Source organism: Pseudophryne corroboree, unplaced genomic scaffold (genome assembly GCF_028390025.1).
Source record: "Pseudophryne corroboree isolate aPseCor3 unplaced genomic scaffold, aPseCor3.hap2 scaffold_223, whole genome shotgun sequence".
Classification (NCBI taxonomy): domain Eukaryota; kingdom Metazoa; phylum Chordata; class Amphibia; order Anura; family Myobatrachidae; genus Pseudophryne; species Pseudophryne corroboree.
Genome location: NW_026968879.1, coordinates 151,606 through 172,707, shown reverse-complemented (window position 1 = coordinate 172,707; position 21,102 = coordinate 151,606). Strand labels below are relative to the sequence as shown.

The window sequence follows — 21,102 nt, the reverse complement described above, 5'->3', positions numbered from 1 at the left end:
CTTTGTCTCAGGTCTCTCTCCAGCCTAGTTTGCTGTCTGTTTCCACTTCTCTTTTCTTGAGCCGCTCCCTTCTATGCCCTTGCGCACTATCCTGACTTCTCCCGTCTGCTTACTTCGTGCCTTCCAACGCACAATGCGAACTACAGGTAGTGCTGCAGGGCCCACACCCTTTTACTTGCCTTACAGAGTAGCTCTGGAGCAGTTACAGTGCCCAGCTGCTGCAAGAAATCAGCTTGAATGCTTCAGGGGCTGGGGCATAGCCAACATGAGCCCCACACCGAAGGAGGGTGGAGGTGTGTAATGCGAACTAGGGGTCATCCAAGCGCTGCAAAAGGCCGCCATGCCCTGCACGCCCCTTTTCTCTTTTCATATGCAGACGAGGGTTGAAGCCAACTTTGACCCACTGCTTGGATGACATCACCATATGCAAATCCATCTGCTGCAGGCCTTCCCCCAGGAATGCTTGCACTAGTTGTTGCATTTGGTTTGTTGTTTGGGGGTGCTTCAGTATTAGGCAGCCTTCTGCCCTCACATGTTCATCTGAAAATATGTGTTCTCCCTGCAGTTGTTGTCCCCAGATGAGAGTTCCCTTGTGCTGCCTCAGTTGAATCTCCTTTACTTGACAGAGATGTGCCTGAGCAGCGGCCCTCCCCAGCCCTATCCCAAATTATACTTATTTTGCATAGGCGATACCATGGTCATGAAGATTGTTCTCCCAAGGTGAGGTTCATTCATTGCATTCTGGGTATGCTGACCCCTGTGATTTCCCCAAATGTGGGAAACTCGACTGCATTATTTGTGGTAGTGGGGGACTGTGTTTGTGCTTTCCTCTGGTCAGCTCTGGAAAAAGTCAGATTTCTTTGTCTCAGATCTTCCTCTAGCCTTGTTCTTCTTTCGAGAGTTCCCTTGTGCTGCCTCAGTTGGATCTCTTTCACTTGACAGGGGGGTGCCCGAACAGCGACCCTCCCCAGCTCTATCCCAACTCCTACTTACCTGCCAGGTGAGATACTATGATCATGAAGGTGCTTCTCCCAGGGCAAGGCTCACCCATTGCACTCTGGGTGTGCTGCCCCTGCGATTTCCCCAAATGTGGGAAACTTGACTGCATAATTTGTGTTTCCCCTGGTCGGCTCTCGTATAATTCAGATCTCTTTGTCTCAGGTCTCTCTCCAGCCTAGTTTGCTGTCTGTTTCCACTTCTCTTTTATTCAGCCGCTCCCTTCTATACCCTTGTGCACTATCCTGACTTCTCCTCCCGTCTGCTTACTTTGTGCCTTCCAATGCACAATGCAAACTACAGGTAGTGCTGCAGGGCCCACACCCTTTTACTTGCCTTACAGAGCAGCTCTGGAGCTGTTACAGTGCCCAGCTGCTGCAAGAAATCAGCTTGAATGCTTCAGGGGATGGGGCATGGCCAACATGAGCCCCACACCAAAGGAGGGTGGAGGTGTTTAATGCGAACTAGGGGTCATCCAAGCACCGCAAAAGGCCGCCATGCCCTGCACGCCCCTTTTCTCTTTTCATATGCAGATGAGGGTTGAAGCCAACTTTGACCCACTGCTTGGATGACATCACCGTATGCAAATCCGTCTTCTGCAGAACTTCCCCCAGGAATGCTTGCACTAGTTGTTGCATTTGGTTTGTTGTTTGGGGGTGCTTCAGTATTAGGCAGCCTTCTGCCCTCCCATGTTCATCTGAAAATATGTGTTCTCCCTGCAGTTGTTGTCCCCAGATGAGAGTTCCCTTGTGCTGCCTCAGTTAAATCTCCTTTACTTGACAGAGATGTGCATGAGCAGCGGCCCTCCCCATCCCTATTCCAAATCATACTTATTTTGCATAGGAGATACCATGGTCATGAAGATTTTTCTCCCAGGGTGAGGTTCATTCATTGCATTTTGGGTATGCTGACCCCTGTGATTTCCCCAAATGTGGGAAACTCAACTGCATTATTTGTGGTAGTGGGGGACTGTGTTTGTGCTTTCCTCTGGTCAGCTCTGGTAAAAGTCAGATTTCTTTGTCTCAGATTTTCCTCTAGCCTTGTTCTTCTTTCGAGAGTTCCCTTGTGCTGCCTTAGTTGGATCTCCTTCACTTTACAGGGGGGTACCCGAGCAGCGACACTCCCCAGCTCTAGCCCAACTCCTACTTACCTGCCAGGTGAGATACTATGATCATGAAGGTGCTTCTCCCAGGGCAAGGCTCACCCATTGCACTCTGGGTGTGCTGCTCCTGCGATTTCCCCAAATGTGGGAAACTTGACTGTATAATTTGTGTTTCCCCTGGTCGGCTCTGGTATAATTCAGATCTCTTTGTCTCAGGTCTCTCTCCAGCCTAGTTTGCTGTCTGTTTCCACTTCTCTTTTCTTGAGCCGCTCCCTTCTATGCCCTTGCGCACTATCCTGACTTCTCCTCCTGTCTGCTTACTTTGTGCCTTCCAACGCACAATGCGATCTACAGGTAGTGCTGCAGGGCCCAGACCCTTTTACTTGCCTTACAGAGCAGCTCTGGAGCTGTTACAGTGCCCAGCTGCTGCAAGAAATCAGCTTGAATGCTTCAGGGGCTGGGGCATAGCCAACATGAGCCCCACACCAAAGGAGGGTGGAGGTGTTTAATGCAAACTAGGGGTCAGCCAAGCGCCGCAAAAGGCCACCATGCCCTGCACGCCCCTTTTCTCTTTTCATATGCAGACGAGGGTTGAAGCCAACTTTGACCCACTGCTTGGATGACATCACCATATGCAAATCCATCTGCGGCAGGCCTTCCCCCAGGAATGCTTGCACTAGTTGTTGCATTTGGTTTGTTGTTTGGGGGTGCTTCAGTATTAGGCAGCCTTCTGCCCTCCCATGTTCATCTGAAAATATATGTTCTCCCTGCAGTTGTTGTCCCAAGATGAGAGTTCCCTTGTGCTGCCTCAGTTGAATCTCCTTTACTTGACAGAGATGTGCATGAGCAGCGGCCCTCCCCAGCCCTATTCCAAATCATACTTATTTTGCATAGGAGATACCATGGTCATGAAGATTTTTCTCCCAGGGTGAGGTTCATTCATTGCATTTTGGGTATGCTGACCCCTGTGATTTCCCCAAATGTGGGAAACTTGACTGCATTATTTGTGGTAGTGGGAGACTGTGTTTGTGCTTTCCTCTGGTCAGCTCTGGTAAAAGTCAGATTTCTTTGTCTCAGATTTTCCTTTAGCCTTGTTCTTCTTTCGAGAGTTCCCTTGTGCTGCCTCAGTTGGATCTCCTTCACTTTACAGGGGGGTACCCGAGCAGCGACCCTCCCCAGCTCTAGCCCAACTCCTACTTACCTGCCAGGTGAGATACTATGATCATGAAGGTGCTTCTCCCAGGGCAAGGCTCACCCATTGTACTCTGGGTGTGCTGCTCCTGCGATTTCCCCAAATGTGGGAAACTTGACTGCATAATTTGTGTTTCCCCTGGTCGGCTCTCGTATAATTCAGATCTCTTTGTCTCAGGTCTCTCTCCAGCCTAGTTTGCTGTCTGTTTCCACTTCTCTTTTCTTCAGCCGCTCCCTTCTATACCCTTGTGCACTATCCAGACTTCTCCTCCCGTCTCCTTACTTTGTGCCTTCCAATGCACAATGCAAACTACAGGTAGTGCTGCAGGGCCCACACCCTTTTACTTGCCTTACAGAGCAGCTCTGGAGCTGTTACAGTGCCAAGCTGCTGCAAGAAATCAGCTTGAATGCTTCAGGGGCTGGGGCATAGCCAACATGAGCCCCACACCGAAGGAGGGTGGAGGTGTTTAATGCAAACTAGGGGTCAGACAAGCGCCGCAAAAGGCCACCATGCCCTGCACGCCCCTTTTCTGTTTTCATATGCAGACGAGGGTTGAAGTCAACTTTGACCCACTGCTTGGATGACATCACCATATGCAAATCCATCTGCGGCAGGCCTTCCCCCAGGAATGTTTGCACTAGTTGTTGCATTTGGTTTGTTGTTTGGGGGTGCTTCAGTATTAGGCAGCCTTCTGCCCTCCCATGTTCATCTGAAAATATGTGTTCTCCCTGCAGTTGTTGTCCCCAGATGAGAGTTCCCTTGTGCTGCCTCAGTTGAATCTCCTTAACTTGACAGAGATGTGCCTGAGCAGCGGCCCTCCCCAGCTCTATCCCAAATCATACTTATTTTGCATAGGAGATACCATGGTCATGAAGATTATTCTCCCAGGGTGAGGTTCATTCATTGCATTCTGGGTATGCTGACCCCTGTGATTTCCCCAAATGTGGGAAACTCGACTGCTTTATTTGTGGTAGTGGGGGACTGTGTTTGTGTTTTCCTCTGGTCAGCTCTGGTAAAAGTCAGATTTCTTTGTTTCAGAGCCTTGTTCTTCTTTTGAGAGTTCCCTTGTGCTGCCTCAGTTGGATCTCCTTCACTTGACAGGGGGGTGCCCGAGCAGAGACCCTCCCCAGCTCTAGCCCAACTCCTACTTACCTGCCAGGTGAGATACTATGATCTTGAAGGTGCTTCTCCCAGGGCAAGGCTCACCCATTGCACTCTGGGTGTGCTGCCCCTGCGATTTCCCCAAATGTGGGAAACTTGACTGCATAATTTGTGTTTCCCCTGGTCGGCTCTCGTATAATTCAGATCTCTTTGTCTCAGGTCTCTCTCCAGCCTAGTTTGCTGTCTGTTTCCACTTCTCTTTTCTTCAGCCGCTCCCTTCTATACCCTTGTGCACTATCCTGACTTCTCCTCCCGTCTGCTTACTTTGTGCCTTCCAATGCACAATGCAAACTACAGGTAGTGCTGCAGGGCCCACACCCTTTTACTTGCCTTACAGAGCAGCTCTGGAGCTGTTACAGTGCCCAGCTGCTGCAAGAAATCTGCTTGAATGCTTCAGGGGATGGGGCATGGCCAACATGAGCCCCACACCAAAGGAGGGTGGAGGTGTTTAATGCGAACTAGGGGTCATCCAAGCACCGCAAAAGGCCGCCATGCCCTGCACGCCCCTTTTCTCTTTTCATATGCAGATGAGGGTTGAAGCCAACTTTGACCCACTGCTTGGATGACATCACCGTATGCAAATCCGTCTTCTGCAGAACTTCCCCCAGGAATGCTTGCACTAGTTGTTGCATTTGGTTTGTTGTTTGGGGGTGCTTCAGTATTAGGCAGCCTTCTGCCCTCCCATGTTCATCTGAAAATATGTGTTCTCCCTGCAGTTGTTGTCCCCAGATGAGAGTTCCCTTGTGCTGCCTCAGTTGAATCTCCTTTACTTGACAGAGATGTGCATGAGCAGCGGCCCTCCCCAGCCCTATTCCAAATCATACTTATTTTGCATAGGAGATACCATGGTCATGAAGATTGTTCTCCCAGGGTGAGGTTCATTCATTGCATTTTGGGTATGCTGACCCCTGTGATTTCCCCAAATGTGGGAAACTCAACTGCATTATTTGTGGTAGTGGGGGACTGTGTTTGTGCTTTCCTCTGGTCAGCTCTGGTAAAAGTCAGATTTCTTTGTCTCAGATTTTCCTCTTGCCTTGTTCTTCTTTCGAAAGTTCCCTTGTGCTGCCTCAGTTGGATCTCCTTGACTTTACAGGGGGGTACCCGAGCAGCGACCCTCCCCAGCTCTAGCCCAACTCCTACTTACCTGCCAGGTGAGATACTATGATCATGAAGGTGCTTCTCCCAGGGCAAGGCTCACCCATTGCACTCTGGGTGTGCTGCTCCTGCGATTTCCCCAAATGTGGGAAACTTGACTGCATAATTTGTGTTTCCCCTGGTCGGCTCTCGTATAATTCAGATCTCTTTGTCTCAGGTCTCTCTCCAGCCTAGTTTGCTGTCTGTTTCCACTTCTCTTTTCTTCAGCCGCTCCCTTCTATACCCTTGTGCACTATCCTGACTTCTCCTCCCGTCTGCTTACTTTGTGCCTACCAATGCACAATGCAAACTACAGGTAGTGCTGCAGGGCCCACACCCTTTTACTTGCCTTACAGAGCAGCTCTGGGGCTGTTACAGTGCCCAGCTGCTGCAAGAAATCAGCTTTAATGCTTCAGGGGCTGGGGCATAGCCAACATGAGCCCCACACCGAAGGAGGGTGGAGGTGTTTAATGCAAACTAGGGGTCGGTCAAGCGCCGCAAAAGGCCACCATGCCCTGCACGCCCCTTTTCTGTTTTCATATGCAGACGAGGGTTGAAGCCAACTTTGACCCACTGCTTGGATGACATCACCATATGCAAATCCATCTGCGGCAGGCCTTCCCCCAGGAATGCTTGCACTAGTTGTTGCATTTGGTTTGTTGTTTGTGGGTGCTTCAGTATTAGTCAGCCTTCTGCTCCACCCTCCTTTGGTGTGGGGCTCATGTTGGCCATGTCCCATCCCCTGAAGCATTCAAGCAGATTTCTTGCAGCAGCTGGGCACTGTAACAGCTCCAGAGCTGCTCTGTAAGGCAAGTAAAAGGGTGTGGGCCCTGCAGCACTACCTGTAGTTTGCATTGTGCATTGGAAGGCACAAAGTAAGCAGACGGGAGGAGAAGTCAGGATAGTGCACAAGGGTATAGAAGGGAGCAGCTGAAGAAAAGAGAAGTGGAAACAGACAGCAAACTAGGCTGGAGAGAGATCTGAGACAAAGAGATCTGAATTATACGAGAGCCGACCAGGGGAAACACAAATTATGCAGTCAAGTTTCCCACATTTGGGGAAATCGCAGGGGCAGCACACCCAGAGTGCAATGGGTGAGCCTTGCCCTGGGAGAAGCACCTTCATGATCATAGTATCTCACCTGGCAGGTAAGTAGGAGTTGGGCTAGAGCTGGGGAGGGTCTCTGCTTGGGCACCCCCCTGTCAAGTGAAGGAGATCCAACTGAGGCAGCACAAGGGAACTCTCGAAAGAAGAACAAGGCTAGAGGAAGATCTGAAACAAAGAAATCTGACTTTTACCAGAGCTGACCAGAGGAAAACACAAACACAGTCCCCCACTACCACAAATAAAGCAGTCGAGTTTCCCACATTTGGGGAAATCACAGGGGTCAGCATACCCAGAATGCAATGAATGAACCTCACCCTGGGAGAATAATCTTCATGACCATGGTATCTCCTATGCAAAATAAGTATGATTTGGGATAGAGCTGGGGAGGGCCGCTGCTCATGCACATCTCTGTCAAGTTAAGGAGATTCAACTGAGGCAGCACAAGGGAACTCTCATCTGGGGACAACAACTGCAGGGAGAACACATATTTTCAGATGAACATGGGAGGGCAGAAGGCTGCCTAATACTGAAGCACCCCCAAACAACAAACCAAATGCAACAACTAGTGCAAGCATTCCTGGGGGAAGTTCTGCAGAAGACGGATTTGCATATGGTGATGTCATCCAAGCAGGGGGTCAAAGTTGGCTTCAACCCTCGTCTGCATATGAAAACAGAAAAGGGGCGTGCAGGGCATGGTGGCCTTTTGCGGCGCTTGTCTGACCCCTAGTTTGCATTAAACACCTCCACCCTCCTTCGGTGTGGGGCTCATGTTGGCTATGCCCCAGCCCCTGAAGCATTCAAGCTGATTTCTTGCAGCAGCTGGGCACTGTAACAGCTCCAGGGCTGCTCTGTAAGGCAAGTAAAAGGGTGTGGGCCCTGCAGCACTACCTGTAGTTTGCATTGTGCATTGGAAGGCACAAAGTAAGCAGACGGGAGGAGAAGTCAGGATAGTGCACAAGGGTATAGAAGGGAGCGGCTGAAGAAAAGAGAAGTGGAAACAGACAGCAAACTAGGCTGGAGAGAGACCTGAGACAAAGAGATCTGAATTATACGAGAGCCGACCAGGGGAAACACAAATTATGCAGTCAAGTTTCCCACATTTGGGGAAATCGCAGGAGCAGCACACCCAGAGTACAATGGGTGAGCCTTGCCCTGGGAGAAGCACCTTCATGATCATAGTATCTCACCTGGCAGGTAAGTAGGAGTTGGGCTAGAGCTGGGGAGGGTCGCTGCTCGGGTACCCCCCTGTCAAGTGAAGGAGATCCAACTGAGGCAGCACAAGGGAACTCTCGAAAGAAGAACAAGGCTAAAGGAAAATCTGAGACAAAGAAATCTGACTTTTACCAGAGCTGACCAGAGGAAAGCACAAACACAGTCTCCCACTACCACAAATAATGCAGTCAAGTTTCCCACATTTGGGGAAATCACAGGGGTCAGCATACCCAAAATGCAATGAATGAACCTCACCCTGGGAGAAAAATCTTCATGACCATGGTATCTCCTATGCAAAATAAGTATGATTTGGAATAGGGCTGGGGAGGGCCGCTGCTCATGCACATCTCTGTCAAGTAAAGGAGATTCAACTGAGGCAGCACAAGGGAACTCTCATCTTGGGACAACAACTGCAGGGAGAACATATATTTTCAGATGAACATGGGAGGGCAGAAGGCTGCCTAATGCTGAAGCACCCCCAAACAGCAAACCAAATGCAACAACTAGTGAAAGCATTCCTGGGGGAAGGCCTGCAGCAGACGGATTTGCATATGGTGATGTCATCCAAGCAGTGGGTCAAAGTTGGCTTCAACCCTCGTCTGCATATGAAAAGAGAAAAGGGGCGTGCAGGGCATGGCGGCCTTTTGCAGCGCTTGGATGACCCCTAGTTCGCATTACACACCTCCACCCTCCTTCGGTGTGGGGCTCATGTTGGCTATGCCCCAGCCCCTGAAGCATTCAAGCTGATTTCTTGCAGCAGCTGGGCACTGTAACTGCTCCAGAGCTACTCTGTAAGGCAAGTAAAAGGGTGTGGGCCCTGCAGCACTACCTGTAGTTCGCATTGTGCGTTGGAAGGCACGAAGTAAGCAGACGGGAGAAGTCAGGATAGTGCGCAAGGGCATAGAAGGGAGCGGCTCAAGAAAAGAGAAGTGGAAACAGACAGCAAACTAGGCTGGAGAGAGACCTGAGACAAAGAGATCTGAATTATACGAGAGCCGACGAGGGGAAACACAAATTATGCAGTCAAGGTTCCCACATTTGGGGAAATCGCAGGAGCAGCACACCCAGAGTGCAATGGTTGAGCCTTGCCCTGGGAGAAGCACCTTCATGATCATAGTATCTCACCTGGCAGGTAAGTAGGAGTTGGGCTAGAGCTGGGGAGGGTCGCTGCTCGGGTTCCCCCCTGTGAAGTGAAGGAGATCCAACTGAGGCAGCACCAGGGAACTCTCGAAAGAAGAACAAGGCTAGAGGAAGATCTGAGACAAAGAAATCTGACTTTTACCAGAGCTGACCAGAGGAAAGCACAAACACAGTCCCCCACTACCACAAATAATGCAGTCGAGTTTCCCACATTTGGGAAAATCACAGGGGTCAGCATACCCAGAATGCAATGAATGAACCTCACCCTGGGAGAACAATCTTCATGACCATGGTATCTCCTATGCAAAATAAGTATGATTTGGGATAGGGCTGGTGAGGGCCGCTGCTCAGGCACATCTCTGTCAAGTAAAGGAGATTCAACTGAGGCAGCACAAGGGAACTCTCATCTGGGGACAACAACTGCAGGGAGACCACATCTTTTCAGATGAACATGGGAGGGCGGAAGGCTGCCTAATACTGAAGCACCATCAAATATCAAACCATATGCAACAACTAGTACAAGCACTCCTGGGGGAAGGTCTGCAGCAGACGGATTTGCATACGGTGATGTTATCCAAGCAGTGGGCCAAAGTTGACTGGAACCCTCATCTGCATATGAAAAGAGAAAAGGGGCATGCAGGGCATGGCGGCCTTTTGCAGTGCTTGGATGACCCCTAGTTCGCATTAAACACCCCCACCCTCCTTTGGTGTGGGGCTCATGTTGGCCATGCCCCATCCCCTGAAGCATTCAAGCTGATTTCTTGCAGCAGCTGGGCACTGTAACAGCTCCAGAGCTGTTCTGTAAGGCAAGTAAAAGGGTGTGGGCCCTGCAGCACCACCTGTTGTTCGCATTGTGCGTTGGAAGGCACAAATTAAGCAGACGGGAGGAGAAGTCAGGATAGTGCGCAAGGGCATACTTTTCTCTTAGTCCGGGGGCAAGGCTTCAAAATGGGGTCTGCAACGGAGGAGACACAGGGGGCGTGGTCACAGCAGCTTTTCTCTACAGCCTGCACCAGCAGGAGCCTACACCATTTTTTATGATCACGCTGAACTGCAGTGCGACTGCAATTACAGCATGGTCAAGAAGGGAGGCGTCATGCTGGGTGGCCATGCCCTGTCACTGTGCAGGAGCCAGCACAGCTCACACACTAGTACCCGGGTGCAGCCCCCAACCCCCGGGACACCCGGAGCAACAAAATGTAGATTCAGGCCACCAGGCCACGCCCCTACCTATGAAACCATGCCTCCTTTTTACCATTGCGCTGTTTATCTGCGCGCACTGCATTACAATCTCCCTCGCCACCTTTCTGGGTGTCACCAGTGATAGTGACACCTCTGCCATGCTTGTAGCAGCTGGTCCTAAGATCTACGCCTCAAGCCCTGAGTGTTTGCCCTTGTGACTTGTTGATCATCATAGCGAAGCAGATGCTTACAGAAAACTGCAGGGGCTTAGATTGAAAATAAAAAAATTGATGGGTATAAGGTAGAGAGGAGCGGGTTCGGTTCTCCGAGAACCGAATTCCCCACGAACTCCACGTGGTTTACACTGGTCCGAGGCAGGCTCGGTTGTTCCCGCCTGACTCGGAAAACCTGAACAAGGGAAAATGTCATCATCCCGCTGTCGGATTCTTGCGAGATTCGGATTCCATATAAAGAGCTGCGCGTTGCTGCCATTTTTACTCGTGCATTGAAGAGAGAGCGGAGAGGACGTGGCTATGTTCTCTCAGTGGAAATCTCAATATCAGTGCTCAGTATCAGTGGTTACTTATTGCTGCTCAGTAATACTAGTAGTGTGTCTCTCCTGCTCAGTGTCAGTTCTCAGTAGTATCCTCATCAGTGCTCAGTATCACTGCTCATTGTCTTGTGCTGCATTGTGGTGCTCAGCATACTACAGTACATTACTAATAGTCCAGTGCTGCATCTTGCTGCTCAGTGTCAGTTCTAGTATCCTCATCAGTGCTCACTATCACTGCTCATTGCATTGTGGTGTTCTGTATACTACAGTAACATAGTAATATAGTATATATAGAGGAGCGGGTTCGGTTCTCCGAGAACCGAATTCCCGACGAACTCCACGTGGTTTACACTGGTCCGTGGCAGGCTCGGTTGTTCCCGCCTGACTCGGAAAACCTGAACAAGGGAAAATGTCATCATCCCGCTGTCGGATTCTCGCGAGATTCGGATTCCATATAAAGAGCTGCGCGTTGCCGCCATTTTTACTCGTGCATTGAAGAGAGAGCGGAGAGGACGTGGCTATGTTCTCTCAGTGGAAATCTCAATATCAGTGCCCAGTATCAGTGGTTACTTATTGCTGCTCAGTAATACTAGTAGTGTGTCTCTCCTGCTCAGTGTCAGTTCTCAGTAGTATCCTCATCAGTGCTCAGTATCACTGCTCATTGTCTTGTGCTGCATTGTGGTGCTCAGCATACAACAGTACATTACTAATAGTCCAGTGCTGCATCTTGCTGCTCATGTTGGCTATGCCCCAGCCCCTGAAGCATTCAAGCTGATTTCTTGCAGCAGCTGGGCACTGTAACAGCTCCAGAGCTGCTCTGTACGGCAAGTAAAAGGGTGTGGGCCCTGCAGCACTACCTGTAGTTCGCATTGTGCGTTGGAAGGCACAAAGTAAGCAGACGGGAGAAGTCAGGATAGTGCGCAAGGGCATAGAAGGGAGCGGCTCAAGAAAACAGAAGTGGAAACAGACAGCAAACTAGGCTGGAGAGAGACCTGAGACAAAGAGATCTGAATTATACGAGAGCCGACCAGGGGAAACACAAATTATGCAGTCAAGTTTCCCACATTTGGGGAAATCGCAGGAGCAGCACACCCAGAGTGCAATGGGTGAGCCTTGCCCTGGGAGAAGCACCTTCATGATCATAGTATCTCACCTGGCAGGTATGTAGGAGTTGGGCTAGAGCTGGGGAGGGTCGCTGCTCGGGTACCCCCCTGTCAAGTGAAGGAGATCAAACTGAGGCAGCACAATGGAACTCTCGAAAGAAGAACAAGGCTAGAGGAAGATCTGAGACAAAGAAATCTGACTTTTACCAGAGCTGACCAGAGGAAAACACAAACACAGTCACCCACTACCACAAATAATGCAGTTGAGTTTCCCACATTTGGGGAAATCACAGGGGTCAGCATACCCAGAATGCAATGAATGAACCTCACCCTGGGAGAACAATCTTTATGACCATGGTATCTCCTATGCAAAATAAGTATGATTTGAGATAGGGCTGGGGAGGGCCGCTGCTCAGGCACATCTCTGTCAAGTAAAGGAGATTCAACTGAGGCAGCACAAGGGAACTCTCATCTGGGGACAACAACTGCCGGGAGAACACATATTTTCAGATGAACATGGGAGGGCAGAAGGCTGCCTAATACTGAAGCACGCCCAAACAACAAACCAAATGCAACAACTAGTACAAGCATTCCTGGGAGAAGGTCTGCAGAAGACGGATTTGCATACGGTGATGTCATCCAAGCAGTGGGCCAAAGTTGGCTGGAACCCTCATCTGCATATGTTGAAGATACAATTTGTGAATTGCATTTAACACTATCTCCCTTTCCTGGGGAGAAGATGGTAGGGCCGATTTGAAAAACCGGCGAGGAGGCACCTCTTCGAATTTCAGCTTGTAACCCTGAGAAACAATTTCTATTGCCTAGGGATCCACCTGCGAATGAACCCAGATGTGGCTGAAAACTCGAAGACGTGCCCCCAACTGGGCGGACTCCTTTAGCGGAGCCCCAGCGTCATGCGGTGGATTTTGTAGAGGCCGTAGAGGACTTCTGTTCCTGGGAACTAGCTGTGTTGTGCAGCTTCTTCCCTCTGCCCTTACCTCTGGCAAGAAAGGACGCACCTCGTACTTTCTTGTTTCTCTGTGATCGAAAGGACTGCATTTGATAATGTGGTGCTTTCTTAGGCTGTGAGGGAATATAAGGCAAAAAATTTGATTTACCAGCTGTAGCTGTGGAGACTAGGTCCGAGAGACCTTCCCCAAACAATTCCTCACCCCTGTAAGGTAAAACCTCCATATGCCTTTTTGAGTCGGCATCACCTGTCCATTGCCGGGTCCATAGGACTCGTCTAGCAGAAATCGACATAGCGTTTATTCTAGAACCCAGTAGACTAATGTCACTTTGAGCATCTCTCATATATAGGACAGCATCTTTTATATGCCCAATGGTCAATAACATAGCATCCTTATCTAGGGTCTCAATCTCTGCTGATAAGGTATCTGTCCATGCTGCCACCGCGCTACAACCCCGGCCGACGCAATTGCCGGTCTGAGTAAGGTACCAGAATGTGTGTAAATGGACTTTAGGGTAACCTCCTGCTTGCGGTCAGCAGGGTCCCTGATGGTAGCCGTATCCTGGGATGGCAGCGCTACCTTTTTGGATAAGCGTGTCAATGCTTTATCCACCCTAGGGGAGGATTCCCACCGTATCCTGTCCATTGGCGGGAAAGGATACGCCATAAGAATCCTTTTGGGAATCTGCAGCTTTTTGTCTGGAGATTCCCAAGCTTTTTCACATAATTCGTTCAACTCATGTGAGGGGGGAAAGGTTATCTCAGGTTTCTTTCCCTTATACATGTGTACCCTCGTGTCAGGGACAGGGGACTCTGTGATGTGCAAAACATCTTTTATTGCAATAATCATATATCGAATACATTTAGCCAATTTTGGCTGTAACTTTGCATCATCGTAGTCGACACTGGAGTCAGAATCTGTGTCGGTATCTGTGTCAACTATTTGGGATAGTGGGCGCTTTTGAGACCCCGAAGGTCCCTGCGACATAGGGACAGGCATGGGTTGACTCCCTGACTGTTCCCTAGCTTTAGCTTTGTCTAATCTCTTGTGTAATAAGTTTACATTAGCACTTAAAACATTCCACATATCCATCCAGTCAGGTGTCGGCGTTGTCGATGGAGACACCACATTAATTTGCTCCTGCTCCTCTCTAGGAGAGCCTTCTACCTCAGACATGTCGACACACGTGTACCGACACACCATACACTCAGGGAATCCTCTTATCTGAGGACAGTTCCCCAACAAGGCCCTTTGGAGAGACAGAGAGAGAGAGTATGCCAGCACACACCCCAGCGCTATATGACCCAGGAAAAAAACACAATAATTTTATGTTTACCCAGTAGCGCTGTATTTCCATATATGCATAATTTGTGTTTCCCCTGGTCGGCTCTCATATAAAGTGTTGTTGACCCCCCTCTCCCCCCCCCCGCCCCAATTGACAGGCAGAGGCGATCGCATTCTCTGCGGGGTGCCGCAGAAAATGCAGGCACATGCGTATGCTCTTAGCAATTTTTGCAGTTGGATCGCTTATTGTGATTGCAATCCAACCTGAATCAGGCCCTATTACCTATCACAATGCGCTGCGGGCAGTACAAAATTGGGATAATATAGGAGTAAAACTCCCAGACCTGTGCTCCTTAACTGTACCTGGTGGCTAGTGGAGCGGCTGCCCAGTAATCAGTGTCCACGCCAGTGCGCACACGGTCCACCCCCTACGGCCACGCTCCCCTTCATCAGCGGCCTCGTGATCCGGAAGGGCGGTGTGTGTGTGACTGACCTTAGGAAGAAACTGGAGCCTCCGCTGCAGTGACCCAGCAACCAGGGCACGGGAGTATACAGCGCCGCTGGGAGTGATGAAGCTGCAGTAAAGATGTCTATTAGACCTAGCCTGCTGCAGCCCTTGTAGATTCTCATAAAACAAGTTCTTCTTTTCTTGTCAAAATTAATAGCTAAGATTAGGCTGCCTGAGGCAGGCCCCTGTTAAGTGGCCTGCTACTGAAGGCACCAACTACAAACTGAGCTCCCTGTTCATGGAAGCGGGGTTATAGAGGAGGATGCGCTGAGCATCTTGGGAACAGTCAAAAGCTTTGAGCCGGTTGGTGCCTCAGATCAAGATCCTACTCTACACCCCAATGTGAATCCTTGTGGAGTCCAGTGTACCCCACAGAAGAAATGAATGTGTCACACCCATTGGCAGCAACCTTAGAATAGCTGCTGACGGGCACAATTGAGAAAGGAAGGGGGGGGGGGGACATTTGAATCCAGCACATAGATGCAATTCAAATATGTAATTTGTACCTTCCTATTTTAAAATATAATGGATGAACCTCACCCTGTGAGAACAATCTTCATGATCAAGAGATCTCATATGCAAAATAAGTATGAGTTGGGATAGGGCTGGGGAGGGTGGCTGCTCGGGCAGCCCCTCCCCCGTCAAGTTAAGGAGATTCAACTGAGGACGCACAAGGGAACTCTCGTCTGGGGACAACAACTGCAGGGAGACCACATCTGTTCAGATGAACATGGGAGGGTGGAAGGCTGCCTAATATTGAAGCACCATCAAATATCAAACCATATGCAACAACTAGTACAAGCATTCCAGGGGGAAGGTCTGCAGAAGACGGATTTGCATACGGTGATGTCATCCAAGCAGTGGGCCAAAGTTGGCTGGAACCCTCATCTGCATATGAAAAGAGAAAAGGGGCATGCAGGGCATGGCGGCCTTTTGCGGTGCTTGGATGACCCCTAGTTCGCATTAAACACCCCCACCCTCCTTTGGTGTGGGGCTCATGTTGGCCATGCCCCATCCCCTGAACTATTCAAGCTGATTTCTTGCAGCAGCTGGGCACTGTAACAGCTCCAGAGCTGTTCTGTAAGGCAAGTAAAAGGGTGTGGGCCCTGCAGCACCACCTGTAGTTCGCATTGTGCGTTGGAAGGCACAAAGTAAGCAGACGGGAGGAGAAGTCAGGATAGTGCGCAAGGGCATCCTTTTCTCTTAGTCCGTAGAGGATGCTGGGGTCACATTAAGAACCATGGGGTATAGACGGGATCCGCAAGAGACATGGGCACTTTAAGACTTTCAAAGGGTGTGAACTGGCTCCTCCCTCTATGCCCCTCCTCCAGACTCCAGTTATAGGAACTGTGCCCAGGGAGACGGACATTTCGAGGAAAGGATTTATTGTTAAACTAAGGTGAGCATCTTACCAGCTCACACCTTAAGCATGCCACAGAACGTGGCATTCAACAGAACACAAGCCAACGGCATGAACAATTGCAGCAAAAAGCTGACCAGAACCATAACACAACATGTGTATAACCACAAGTAATAACTGCAGACACAGTATGGACTGGGACGGGTGCCCAGCATCCTCTACGGACTAAGAGAAAAGGATTTACCGGTAGGTATTAAAATCCTATTTTCTCATACGACCTAGAGGATGCAGGGGTCACATTAAGAACCATGGGGTTATACCAAAGCTCTTGAACGGGTGGGAGAGTGCGTACGACTCTGCAGCACCGAATGACCCAACTTGAGGTTATCATCAGCCAAGGTATCAAACTTGTAAAACTTAGCAAAAGTGTTTACTAAATAGCTGCTCGGCAAAGTTGCAATGCCGAGACTCCCCGACCAGCTGCCCAGGATGAACCCACCTTTCTAGTAGAATGGGTCTTCACCTAATTCAGTAACGGCAATCCTGCCGTGGAATGAGCATGCTGAATCTTACCACAGATCCAGCGCATAATGGTCTACATGGAAGCAGGACACCCAATCCTGTTGGGAGCATACAGGACAAACAGAGCCTCTGTTTTCCTAATCTGAACCGTTCTGGTGACATAAATTTTCAAAGTTCTGACCACAGCCAGAGACTTTGACTCAACGAAGGTGTCAGTGGCCAAAGGCACCATGTGGAAAGATGAACCACCTTCGGCAGAAATTGTTGACGTGTCCTCAATTCTGCTCTATCTTCATGAAAGATCAAAGATCAAAAGCTCTTGTGATACTGCATGGTTTGTACTGTTTTCCATGTGCTCCCAGATCTTTCAAGCAAGTAGCATGGTCAAGAAAGTTCTGTTTGAAAAGTAACAACATTTACTGTCATTGTTATAGAATTTGGGAGAAAAAACAAGAAGAAATCTGCACTGTTGACGCACTGGACAGAATGAATGAATCATAAAATATAACCTTTATTAAGTATGTATTAAAATTGGATAAATATTAATATTATTATCCCAAACTGCAGTGAAACATAAAGGTTAAAATCACAGAACTAACATACATGTGCATTAGAAGAATAAAGAGATGTGAAAAAAAGGTTTAAAAAGCGTGTCCGTGTGTGATTATTTTTGAAGGCACAACCCTGGCGGGGTTGTTTATATAGATATATATGTTGCTAATAATCACTTTCTAGCGTAATGTTATTAAATAGCTGTTAGTATCTATGTCGTCAGGTACCACTGGGTCATATCCTATATACTCCCTTCACTCAATAGGGGTTACCTCCCGGGAAGCCATCCCCATTGGCGAATTTGTGGGGGTGATTGAGTATAACCGGTAAGCTAACCTCCAATTTGTGGGGTGCTTAGGTAGATGGGGATCACTTATTTCTCTGTGTCCCCTAAGACTATATTCCTAAATTCAATACCATAGGGGGATAGCTTTCTATATCGGATAAGGAATCACTTGATAGGGAAATCTCTATGCATCATGGAAAGATCATATTTATTAATATCCAAACTAAAAAAATGATGAATAGCTTTAATTTAGCTGTTTAGATATAGTTAATTGGCGAGATATACCAACAGGTGCGGTTGCCTTAAGGAATATGGCAATTCCAATATAAATAGCAGCCCTCCTTCATATAATCAGCCAGATCTTATTAAATCTGGTCCAAATATAGCCGTTCAGATATACTTAATTGACAACATATATCAATCGGTGGGGTTGCCTTAAGGAATATAGCAATTCCAATTCTCATATAAATAGCAACCTTCCTTCATATATTCAGCCAGATCTTATTTAATCTGATCTAGGCGTAGGCAATAATGCTTTCCTTAGAGGTATAGCCACCTCAATTCTTATTAGGAAGCAAAGTGTCTGTCATAATGGTTTATCCAATTCATCTAAGAAATAATATATTCCATGTGTCAGAGATTCATTACTCTCTATTTACACTGTTAAAGAGTTAATTCTTATTATGTTACAGTGTAATGAAATTATCATATAGGGAGATGTGGCAATTCCATGTGCTATATATATAATAACCCTTAGTGGTCCAGATTCCACAATGAGGAATTTTCTTATAAACCGCTGAAACACACAGCTGTTTGACTGACTTCCAAATATATCTATCTCACTTTGTAACAGTCTTATGATAGAGAAACTGTTACATATTCGGTCACTTAGTTATCTAAAGGTAAACAGACTCAGTGTGAGGGTAATATAATATATCAAATGCGCTGTCAATAATCGTGGTAACTGGTGTAATAATGTGGTATATTGAGTATGCTAGTAAGGCATATAACTGCTCTCCAGCCTTTAAGTGTTACCAATCAATTTGTTACACTGTAAAGGATTTATGGTGTCCTGTTAGGACATGCAGCTGCTAGGCTGACTCAAAGATTTATCCATTTGTAACAATTATGTAACAGTTATATACATGTTACTGGTATTACATAGAAATAGTATGACACAGGCCAGCAGTCCCATGTGTCTAGATTCCACAATAGGAGATTTTCTTTGTCTTATAAACTGCTGGAACACACAGCTGCTAGACTGACTTCAAATATATATATTACTTTGTAACAGTCTTATAGTAAAGAGACTGTTACACACTGTCATTTAGTTATCTCAAGGTTAGCAGATTCTGTGTGAGGATAGTGTTCTGTTAGAACATGCAGCTGCTAGGCTGACTCATAGAAAATGTATCCATTTGTAACAAATGACACATACAGCATTAAATTAATATCTATAGCAGCCCATGTGACATCTCTACTCTTATCATAATTGTCTGGTTATTGCCAATCTGGACAGCAGGAGTGATATATATTCACTAGTCCCAATATCCCATCATATAAATATACCCACACTGATATACTTTCTTATCAAGAGTTATTAGTAGCTATCTGTATGCACTTTAGACATTGTAATTGCTAAGTGACATCATATCTAGTGTATTCCTTTCTTATAGCTCAGCTTCTATTCCCTATTAGTGGAGACTAACAGCTAACATCATAATCATATATTTTTGTTTTATAACATTTCACATGAGTCAAATACACGCGGACACGCCGTGCCCTACACGCGTGTTTCACTGCATCTATGGCAACTTACATTAAAGCTAACAAGAAAGCACACTCGTTCTGTCTTTAAACTGATAAAAGAAACCCCAATAATATGGGGCATGCAAAAATTGAGACAAAACTCAGTTTTGCTCCTCTCCACGGAAATCTTTAGTAAAAGGCGAAAGATTTGTTCGTTCTGAAGAGAAACCAGAGCATGACCAAGATTCCACCTGTCGCCTGAGTGCCATGCCAGCAGTCCTCATTCAGCTCAAAGTGAGCACCCAATATGAAAGAAAGAAAGCAGATTTCTCACCAGGCTTCCCCTTGCTATAAGCATGGTTTGTACTCTTTTCCATGTGCTCCCAGATCTTTCAAGCAATTAGTATGGTCAAGAAAGTTCTGCTTGAAAAGAAACAGACATTTACTGTCATTGTTATACAAATAAACTTACATTAAAGCCAACAAGAAAGCACACTCGTTCTGTCTTTAAACTGATAAAAGAAACCCCAATAATATGGGGCATGCAAAAATTGAGATAAAACTCAGTTTTGCTCCTCTCCACGGAAATCTTTAATAAAAGGCGAAAGATTTGTTCATTCTGAAGAGAAACCAGAGCATGACCAAGATTCCACCTGTCGCCTGAGTGCCATGCCAGCAGTCCTCATTCAGATCAAAGTGAGCGCCCAATTTGAAAGAAAGCAGATTTCTCACCTGGCTTCTCCTTGCTATAAGCATGGTTTGTACTGTATTCCATGTGCTCCCAGATCTTTCAAGCAAGTAGCATGGTCAAGAAAGTTCTGTTTGAAAAGAAACAAACATTTACTGTAATTTCTATGCAAATGAGCTTTCATTAAAGCACACTCATTCTATCTTTAAACCGATAAAAGAAACCCCAAAAAGATGGGGCATGCAAAAATTGAGGTAAAACTCAGTTTTGCTCCTCTCCACGGAAATCTTTAGTAAAAGGCGAAAGATTTGTTCGTTCTGAAGAGAAACCAGAGCACGACCAAGATTTTCATCTGAAAATATGTGTTCTCCCTGCAGTTGTTGTCCCCAGATGAGAGTTCCCTTGTGCTGCCTCAGTTGAATCTCCTTTACTTGACAGAGATGTGCCTGAGCAGCGGCCCTCCCCAGCCCTATCCCAAATCATACTTATTTTGCATAGGAGATACCATGGTCATGAAGATTGTTTTCCCAGGGTGAGGTTCATTCATTGCACTCTGGGTATGCTGACCCCTGTGATTTCCCCAAATGTGGGAAACTCGACTGCATTATTTGTGGTAGTGGGGGACTGTGTTTGTGCTTTCCTCTGGTCAGCTCTGGTAAAAGTCAGATTTCTTTGTCTCAGATCTTCCTAGAGGCCTTGTTCTTCTTTCGAGAGTTCCCTTGTGCTGCCTCAGTTGGATCTCCTTCACTTGACAGGGGGTGCCCGAGCAGCAATCCTCCACAGCTCTAGCCCAACTTCTACTTACCTGCCAGGTGAGATACTATGATCTTCACTGTTAGGGCAATCAGGATGTGGAATTCCCTGCCAGGGAAGGTGGTAATGGCGGACTCTGTAATTGGATTTAAAAAAGGAATGGATACATTTCTGAATGAAAAAGCTATCCAAGGTTATAATACTTAAAATATCAACATGGTTAATCTGGGGGTAACATGAGTTATAGTAGCTAACTAGTCATAAAACATTATTCAGCAAGTATGTAGAATCATCACAACTTAAAACAGGTTGAACACGATGGGCAATTTGCCTCTATTCAACCTCAAAAACTATGTTACTATATGTTACTATATTACTATGTTACTGTAGTATACAGAAAACCAAAATGCAATGAACAGTGATAGTGAGCACTGATGAGGATACTAGAACTGACACTGAGCAGCAAGATGCAGCACTGGACTATTAGTAATGTACTGTAGTATGCTGAGCACCACAATGCAGCACAAGACAATGAGCAGTGATACTG

The 21,102-nt window shown here is 47.4% G+C and overlaps 20 non-coding genes and 2 pseudogenes across 20 annotated transcripts; 11 read left to right on the top strand and 11 right to left on the bottom strand.

Annotated features, from left to right (window-relative positions):
• Positions 1 to 669: 669 nt before the first annotated feature.
• On the top strand, positions 670 to 833 carry LOC135008633 (U1 spliceosomal RNA). Its single transcript, XR_010208286.1, has one exon. It is a non-coding gene; the product is annotated as a U1 spliceosomal RNA (small nuclear RNA).
• A 152-nt stretch (positions 834 to 985) lies between these two features.
• On the top strand, positions 986 to 1,148 carry LOC135008698 (U1 spliceosomal RNA). The gene has a single exon (XR_010208350.1). It is a non-coding gene; the product is annotated as a U1 spliceosomal RNA (small nuclear RNA).
• A 674-nt stretch (positions 1,149 to 1,822) lies between these two features.
• On the top strand, positions 1,823 to 1,986 carry LOC135008950 (U1 spliceosomal RNA). Its single transcript, XR_010208550.1, has one exon. It is a non-coding gene; the product is annotated as a U1 spliceosomal RNA (small nuclear RNA).
• A 152-nt stretch (positions 1,987 to 2,138) lies between these two features.
• On the top strand, positions 2,139 to 2,290 carry LOC135008747 (U1 spliceosomal RNA; annotated as a pseudogene).
• A 685-nt stretch (positions 2,291 to 2,975) lies between these two features.
• On the top strand, positions 2,976 to 3,139 carry LOC135008645 (U1 spliceosomal RNA). The gene has a single exon (XR_010208297.1). It is a non-coding gene; the product is annotated as a U1 spliceosomal RNA (small nuclear RNA).
• A 152-nt stretch (positions 3,140 to 3,291) lies between these two features.
• On the top strand, positions 3,292 to 3,454 carry LOC135008760 (U1 spliceosomal RNA). Its single transcript, XR_010208407.1, has one exon. It is a non-coding gene; the product is annotated as a U1 spliceosomal RNA (small nuclear RNA).
• Positions 3,455 to 4,128: 674 nt separating this feature from the next.
• LOC135008621 (U1 spliceosomal RNA) lies at positions 4,129 to 4,292 on the top strand. The gene has a single exon (XR_010208274.1). It is a non-coding gene; the product is annotated as a U1 spliceosomal RNA (small nuclear RNA).
• Positions 4,293 to 4,434: 142 nt separating this feature from the next.
• LOC135008770 (U1 spliceosomal RNA) lies at positions 4,435 to 4,597 on the top strand. The gene has a single exon (XR_010208416.1). It is a non-coding gene; the product is annotated as a U1 spliceosomal RNA (small nuclear RNA).
• A 674-nt stretch (positions 4,598 to 5,271) lies between these two features.
• Positions 5,272 to 5,435, top strand: LOC135008599 (U1 spliceosomal RNA). The gene has a single exon (XR_010208253.1). It is a non-coding gene; the product is annotated as a U1 spliceosomal RNA (small nuclear RNA).
• Positions 5,436 to 5,587: 152 nt separating this feature from the next.
• On the top strand, positions 5,588 to 5,750 carry LOC135008724 (U1 spliceosomal RNA). The gene has a single exon (XR_010208374.1). It is a non-coding gene; the product is annotated as a U1 spliceosomal RNA (small nuclear RNA).
• An 828-nt stretch (positions 5,751 to 6,578) lies between these two features.
• LOC135008697 (U1 spliceosomal RNA) lies at positions 6,579 to 6,741 on the bottom strand. The gene has a single exon (XR_010208349.1). It is a non-coding gene; the product is annotated as a U1 spliceosomal RNA (small nuclear RNA).
• A 152-nt stretch (positions 6,742 to 6,893) lies between these two features.
• Positions 6,894 to 7,057, bottom strand: LOC135008620 (U1 spliceosomal RNA). The gene has a single exon (XR_010208273.1). It is a non-coding gene; the product is annotated as a U1 spliceosomal RNA (small nuclear RNA).
• A 674-nt stretch (positions 7,058 to 7,731) lies between these two features.
• On the bottom strand, positions 7,732 to 7,894 carry LOC135008759 (U1 spliceosomal RNA). The gene has a single exon (XR_010208406.1). It is a non-coding gene; the product is annotated as a U1 spliceosomal RNA (small nuclear RNA).
• Positions 7,895 to 8,046: 152 nt separating this feature from the next.
• On the bottom strand, positions 8,047 to 8,210 carry LOC135008644 (U1 spliceosomal RNA). The gene has a single exon (XR_010208296.1). It is a non-coding gene; the product is annotated as a U1 spliceosomal RNA (small nuclear RNA).
• Positions 8,211 to 8,908: 698 nt separating this feature from the next.
• On the bottom strand, positions 8,909 to 9,044 carry LOC135008861 (U1 spliceosomal RNA; annotated as a pseudogene).
• A 152-nt stretch (positions 9,045 to 9,196) lies between these two features.
• On the bottom strand, positions 9,197 to 9,360 carry LOC135008811 (U1 spliceosomal RNA). The gene has a single exon (XR_010208457.1). It is a non-coding gene; the product is annotated as a U1 spliceosomal RNA (small nuclear RNA).
• A 2,424-nt stretch (positions 9,361 to 11,784) lies between these two features.
• Positions 11,785 to 11,947, bottom strand: LOC135008784 (U1 spliceosomal RNA). Its single transcript, XR_010208431.1, has one exon. It is a non-coding gene; the product is annotated as a U1 spliceosomal RNA (small nuclear RNA).
• A 152-nt stretch (positions 11,948 to 12,099) lies between these two features.
• Positions 12,100 to 12,263, bottom strand: LOC135008614 (U1 spliceosomal RNA). The gene has a single exon (XR_010208267.1). It is a non-coding gene; the product is annotated as a U1 spliceosomal RNA (small nuclear RNA).
• A 6,972-nt stretch (positions 12,264 to 19,235) lies between these two features.
• LOC135008924 (U5 spliceosomal RNA) lies at positions 19,236 to 19,351 on the bottom strand. The gene has a single exon (XR_010208525.1). It is a non-coding gene; the product is annotated as a U5 spliceosomal RNA (small nuclear RNA).
• A 286-nt stretch (positions 19,352 to 19,637) lies between these two features.
• LOC135008946 (U5 spliceosomal RNA) lies at positions 19,638 to 19,753 on the bottom strand. Its single transcript, XR_010208547.1, has one exon. It is a non-coding gene; the product is annotated as a U5 spliceosomal RNA (small nuclear RNA).
• A 270-nt stretch (positions 19,754 to 20,023) lies between these two features.
• LOC135008914 (U5 spliceosomal RNA) lies at positions 20,024 to 20,139 on the bottom strand. The gene has a single exon (XR_010208516.1). It is a non-coding gene; the product is annotated as a U5 spliceosomal RNA (small nuclear RNA).
• A 144-nt stretch (positions 20,140 to 20,283) lies between these two features.
• Positions 20,284 to 20,447, top strand: LOC135008657 (U1 spliceosomal RNA). Its single transcript, XR_010208309.1, has one exon. It is a non-coding gene; the product is annotated as a U1 spliceosomal RNA (small nuclear RNA).
• Positions 20,448 to 21,102: the final 655 nt, after the last annotated feature.